The following is a 7,158-nucleotide window of genomic DNA, read 5'->3' as shown; positions in this document are numbered from 1 at the left end:
AACCTAATGAAACATCCTGGGAACCTTTAAAGAACATATTAAATGTGTTAACGGAAGGTTCTTGCAACATCATGCAAATGTTTTATATAAACATACAAACTTTTGGGGAATGTTCTGTGGTAGTTGCAGTGATGGAAAAAATACTCAAATGTCATACTGTAGAAAAAGTAAAGATACCTTAACAGAAAATGTCTCAAGTAAAAGTGAAACTTACCTAGTAAAATCCTACTCGAATAAAAGTCTAAAAGTATATGGTTTTAAATGTACTTAAGTACAGTGGTAGAAAAAATACTCAATCGTCATACTTGAGTAAAAGTACAAAGTAAAAGTAACTGCTATATATCAAATTCCTTATATTAAGCAAACCAGCCGGCACGATTTTCTTGTTATTTTTAATTATGGACAGACAGGGGCACACTCCAACACTCAGACATCATTTGCAAACATAGTATTTGTGTTTCGTGAGTTCACCAGATCAGAGGCAGTAGGGTTGACAAAGTGTTATATTGATAGGTGCCATAATTCTGTCCTGGTTGAGCATTCTAAATGCAATGAGTACTTTTAGGTGTCAGGGAAATGTATGGAGTAAAAAGTACATTATTTTCTTTAGGAATGTAGTGAAGTAAAATTTGTCAAAAATATAAATAGTAAAGTAAAGTACAGATACCCCCGAAAACGACTTAAGTACTACTTTAAAGTATTTGTACTTAAGTACTTCACACCACTGGGTAGTTGTTACAGTTTTTGGTGAATTTTAAGAAAAACAAATAGATTTAAATCAGCAGATTTTATCACCTTAAACCTTAAGTAGAACTTTATGAGAATCATAGTTAATGTCCTGGAAATGTTCCCATTTTGCTGGGATGTTTGTAATTGTTTATAATAGAATACAAAATCACATTGCCAACCCCTATTCCGTGTGAAGAATATAAGCAAACAACAATTGTAGCTAGTATGTGCTAGTTCTATAGTGACAAATACTGTGGAGTAATGAAAACCGACCGATGCTGGTTGCGTTTTGCTTGAACACACTTTGTTCTGTCTGTCTGTCTATCTCTATCTGACTTACCAAACACCTTGTGAATGCATTCTCCATGATATTATTCCTGACATCATGCGGCATTGTAAGCGATAGCTGGCAGAATGTTCTCAGTAGGCTGAGCTGGCTAAAATTAGTTAGCTAAGAACTGAAAGTCATTGTTCAGCCTTTGGGTCATGAGAGTGAATCCATAGAAAGATGTCTGTCAGAAATCATGAATAAATTCATGCAATTTGTAGCTGACCACAGTGAATAAATGCATGATATTATTCCAGGAAATGATATTAATTTAGTAAGCGTTTTTGTAAATGATGTGGTGTCAACTTACAAGTCCCCTCGGTAAGCAAGGTCCTATTTTGCATCAGTTCTAATGTTTGATCATCCTTTATTTTCATTATTTGTAGGACTCGGGAAATACTTAATACAACTCAATTAATTGAGCGTCGAGGCTGAGTGGAGGCACTCAGAGGGAGTGTAAAGGTAAGTCTTCACAGTAGCTAGTGGATTAGATTAGATTAGTCTTTAACTTTTTGCACACACACAAACTGAATTGTTGATATCAGCTACAGCCAGTGGTGGAAAAAGTACTACATTGTCATACTTGAGTAAAGGTCAAGTTACCTTAATAGAAAATGACTCAAGTAAAAGTGAAAGTCACCCAGTAAAATATTACTTGAGTAAAATCTAAAGGTATTTGGTTTTAAATATACTTAAGTATCATAAGTAAATGTAATTGTTCAAATGTACTTATGTATAAAAAGTAAAAGTATAAATCATTTCACATTCCTTATATTAAGCAAAGCAAACGGCACAACTTTCTTGTTTTTCAAATTTACGGATCACCAGGGGCACACTCCAACACTTAGGCAATCATTTACAAACAAAGCATTTGTATTTACTTAGTCCGCCAAATCAGAGGCAGTAGGAATGACCAGGGATTTTCTTTATACCACTGGCTTCAGCTTTAGAAAACTCCTCCAATAGCATTTTGCCATTGCCAAACCCATGACAGAATTCTCCTGTCTCCTGAAACAGAGGGCCATTAAATCTAAATCTAACATGGGTAACCTTTGTAGGTGTGGACCTGTTTCTTTGGCCCCAGAGCTGCATGCCTGTATGACACACACGCACACACACACACACACGCGCACGCACACACACACACACACACACACACACACACACACACACACACACACACACACACACACACACACACACACACACACACACACAGGCCCCAGTGCTGCATGCCTGTATGACACACACACACACACACACACACACACACACACACACACACACACACACACACAGGCCCCAGAGCTGCATGCCTGTATGACACACACACGCACACACACACACACACAGGCCCCAGAGCTACATGCCTGTATGACACACACACACACGCACACACACCCCAAACTGCATGCCTGCATGACATGGATCGTTCAGATTTCCCTGTCTTCTGTGTCACATGACCCATATGTCCCTCTACACATTAACAACGTGGATGGACATCTTAAAAATATCCCAACGCCATTGGCATCTTCAAACTAACAAATAATATAGAGATAGTCATTGTGTGGGTGCAGCAAGGCAATGGGCATCATTGTGCTGCTAATTGAATTGAATATTATGGAATTATATATTTCCTTGACAGATAGTCACCTACGTTGTAACCATGGATAATCATTCTCTCTCGGCCATTTTAAACATCACGGTTGCCAGCGAGAAAAAAGAAAAGCAAGAAAGCATTTAAACCTTTCTTCTCTCCATAGCTTGTCTATAACGTTTCATGAAATGCTACCAACATATCGCCTGAAACTTCGCCACTGCCCATAAACTTTACTGCCTATGTTTTCAATGAGAAAAGAAAGCAAGTGCCTCACAAAACCTCAAATAAAGCTATGGTAACCAACTAAGCTAACCACCTCTTTATATGCTTGTCATCTATTAGAAGTGTAAAGCTAAGCTATGGGCATCAATCTGTGAACCACCCTTATCACTTTAGGCAGCAGTAAATCTGATGTGTCTGTTAAGTTGTGTTAGTGACCCCTGATGTGTGTCTCTTCTGAGCCTGTAGCACGCACGCACACACACACACACACACAAACAGAGACACACACAGTGCGTAGTGCTGCGTCAGTATCTGAAGTCGTCTCTCTGTGCTCTGTTGAGCTGCACCACAGGGTTTAACCTCACTGCATTGATCCCAGGCATGCTCCGGGCACAGTGCTCATTCTCCCATTTTCAGCTGTTAGAGATAGAATTGGAATAATAAACAGCTGAACCTCCCAGCAATAATCCCAATGACCCACCCCTCCTCCTCATCCTCCTCCTTCTCCTCCTCCTGTGTGTGCGTGCATGCGTGTGTGTGTGTTACAGGGTGTGTGTGTGTCCATGTGGTGTGTGTGTCTCCCCTCCACCCCCACCCCCCTTAACTACCCAGCCCTGGGCAGGGCAACCGGGGTTGGGGTAGGGTTTCACCCCCCCCCCCTAAACTCTGGTAAAGCCCCAGCAATCGTCTGCATAGCTCTATTGAAATAATATCACCCAACCCTAGCAGCCTGGAACTGATTATCATCCCCCCCCACACACACACATAAACACACACATATGCATGCACACACACACCGTTTGCTTCAGGTTAAATGCAATACAGAAGTTATGGTTTCACACCTTGTATATTTTCAAAACGTGTTGTTTTGAATAAACATAATTGAGTTGATCACACAGTGCATAGTCTTTAGCTATAATAGTTTGAAGCATGACCAGTTTGAGGCATGGCCAGTAGGGATGTTTAGTTGCTAGGCATTAAAGGGTTCTAAGCATGGTCAGTTACAATCAGTGGGGGGGTTGGTCAGACTCAGAGGTCATTCTCTGTTAGTTCCCGACCACACAGCTCTAATAATAGGTGACTTTTATTTTGGGACAGTCCTGGAAGAAAGCAGGACATTATTCCAGCCATCGGCATCCCCCTCTGGTGACGACTATTTTTTATTTTACCAGGCCAATATCACAAGTTGGAGATCTTTCCCTATATTACACAGCCATCTTAGATTAGAAACCACACTTTAAACCAGCTAGGTCTACAATTCCAGTCATCCACAACTAGGAGCTCAGTTATGTCAAATGAGAAACCACACCATAGACATATTGTTATGCCCAGATAGGCTAATCAGCCAATGGAAGTACATGGTATGCAGTGCTTGTCTTGCAGGTTTCCATCTAACCAAATTAAATATACCATTATTCATCAGATCCCGGGTGATTAAGCCAGCTGACCTGCTTACACAGTTCAAACACACACGCACGCACACGTAAATACAGTACACACACACACACACACACACACACAGTACACACACACACTGACCCGCTGACACAGTTCAGAGAGAATTCAGCCAACCTGCTGTAGAGGTGTTGAGTTGACATAAACTGCAGTAAGAGACCATAACATAAGAATGTTGACCTGTACCCTCTAGTCTATTCAGGAGTCATTTTCAGCCTGACACAGTGCTTTAGTTTGGCTTCATATCTCTATCGCCATTAAGCCAAACACTCCGAAGCAGGCCTCTGAGCGTTAACAGTAATGTGAGAGAAAAATTAAGTGTGTACCTGATTTCTTGAATATTAATAGTTAACAAGTATATGCTTAACAATAGTAAGACATTTCTGTTCTACTAATGCTGTGTTTCTGCAAAGGGATGGTTCCACTCGAGCGCCCTGCAGCTGGTTTAGACATATAGTCAAGCACTATTAACAATTCTATCAGCAGAAAGGAACGTTATCCCTTGTTTGTGCATTATGACCCGATATACATAGCCACAAGAAGAAAACAAGGTAGCTTATAATGCCCTGATCTGCCGGGGGAAGTGGGGGAAACAGCCATGACTAAGCATTTTTAGTGTCAGCTATATAAGACCCATGATTCCTCTGCAAGGTTGAGCTCTCAACGAATGGTTCGTTGACCAGCTCCATTATTGCAATTCTTAATCGACCATAAAGACTGATTGTTTGAAGAAATGACAAAGTCTCTCTCACTTTTCACCCAGAATGTCGTGGAAGAGGATGGGATGCTGACTAAGGACCTGGGTAAACTGTGCACAGGAGTAACCCTCATTGGGTACTCAGGGCAGACTACACTCCAAGAGTGAGCAGATGGAACCTGCCTAAGATCCAAGAAGGACGCGTTGGCAGGTGTATACAGCATTCGGAACATAAACCAATCTCACCTCTGTAGTCTTTCTTGAAAGCAATTATTTCCCGCGAGAAGCCAGTAGCAACTGGTGGGCCTTAGGTAACAAGACTGAGGAGCACTCTCAATTAGGTGAGCCTGTTGGTTCTAGGCAACAAGACTAGTGTGGGAGGCTCTGAGGAGCACTCTCAATTAGGTGAGCCTGGTGACCGGGGAAACAAGACTAGCGTGTGAAGTTCTGAGGAACATTCTCAACTTGGTGAGCCTGTGGAACTGATCAGTAAGAGTTTAATAGAAATTAGGTTGTGCCATGGGTTAGTATTGTAAGATGTAAATGTAAGATGTAAGATGTAAAAACACTGAGAGAGAAATGAGAAAATATTCCTGCAGGTTATAAAAAAAAAAAAATTAACTAATTGATTAGTGTGTTTTGGGAACAGTACTATGTGAATGTGCTTTGAGAGAATTTGAAATTTGGATAATAAGAGATTTGCATTTGCATAATAAACGGATTGAAATTTGGAGACTATGTTTCTATGTATAATAGTTATCTAGGGACTCCGCCCATCACTTCCCATCACAGTAATATCACGAGGTACATTATTCCGATGACCAGCCGGGAGCATCCGGGAAACCAAAGTCTTTGGGTTCCGGGGGGTAGTGTGGTTGCAAGGCGGCTTTGTAGCAGCGGAGAGTCATTGTAATGTACATGGAGTGGTGTTGACATGAGCACCTAAGATTTAGAACGTTATATATGGATTCTGTGAAGATATGTTTTTTTTTAAAATGGGTATAATCGATTACTGGAGAAGTAATAATGAAGTAATAATGGAAATAATAATAACATACAAACTTGCACACCAAAACGTAGACGCGACTATATATGCATAGTCACTTCAACAATACCTACATGTACATACTACCTCAATAAGCCTGATTAACAGGTGTCTGTATATAGCCTTGCTACTCTTTTTTCAAATGTCTTTTTACTGTTGTTTTATTTCTTTACTTACCTACACACACACACACACACACACACACACACACACACACACACACACACACACACACACACACCTTTTTTTTCCGCACCATTGGTTAGAGCCTGTAAGTAAGCATTTCACTGTAAGGTTTACACATGTTGTATTCGGCGCACGTGACAAATAAACTTTGATTTGGAAAAAAATATTCTGAGTTGGTCCCTTTATGGATAATTTGATAGTCATATAATGCTTTAACTGTATCTCTGTCTACAGCAGGGGTGGGCAATTCCAGTCCTCGGGGGCCTGATTGGTGTCACAGTTTTAACCCAGCCCCAGCTAACACACCTGACTCCAATAATCAACTAATCATGATCTTCAGTTTAGAATGCAATTTGATTAATCAGCTGTGTTCACTGGGGATGGAGAAAAAGGGTGACACCAATCAGGCCCCCGAGGACTGGAGTTTCCCACCCCTGCTACAGGTTCTGGGAAATAGTCTCAGAAAGAGATTTCCGTATGTCCACTTTTAGTAAAAGTACGGGGACAGTACCAGGCCAATTATAGTGAAAGTTATAATCAGAAAGAAACCTAGTCTCAAGATCTACTTTAGAAAGTAAGCTGCTTCCAAAGTTTATATTTTCTCTTCTGAAATTGGCCGATGTATTTTATAAATTTGGCGCGTTACATGTTAATCGTAAAATCATAGAAATGGGAAGTTAATTGGAAAGTGAAATGGAAAGTAAGAATTCGAATTTTGAAATTTGAATTCTTTAAAGATTGAACAAAATTGGTATTTTCTCCTTTGGGAGAGGATGGAGTGTCCATATCTCTCCCTTTGAAATGTTTCCCGAGGCTGTTGCCTTGGGAGAGCAGTTGGTGCAATTATGTAGTTCTATTCAGTATAAAGGTACCCAGATCTGTCCGTAAAGGCCATT

The 7,158-nt window shown here is 40.5% G+C and overlaps 1 long non-coding RNA gene across 1 annotated transcript; it reads left to right on the top strand.

Moving 5' to 3' along the window:
* The first annotated feature begins 1,417 nt into the window (after positions 1 to 1,417).
* Positions 1,418 to 5,672, top strand: LOC112221391. Its single transcript, XR_002949016.1, has 2 exons — positions 1,418 to 1,519; positions 5,098 to 5,672. It is a non-coding gene; the product is annotated as an uncharacterized LOC112221391 (long non-coding RNA).
* The last annotated feature ends 1,486 nt before the right edge of the window (positions 5,673 to 7,158 follow it).

This window comes from Oncorhynchus tshawytscha, linkage group LG22 (genome assembly GCF_018296145.1).
Source record: "Oncorhynchus tshawytscha isolate Ot180627B linkage group LG22, Otsh_v2.0, whole genome shotgun sequence".
Classification (NCBI taxonomy): domain Eukaryota; kingdom Metazoa; phylum Chordata; class Actinopteri; order Salmoniformes; family Salmonidae; genus Oncorhynchus; species Oncorhynchus tshawytscha.
The sequence above is the reverse complement of the archived record's forward strand: the minus strand, read 5'-3'. Positions and strand labels throughout refer to the sequence as shown.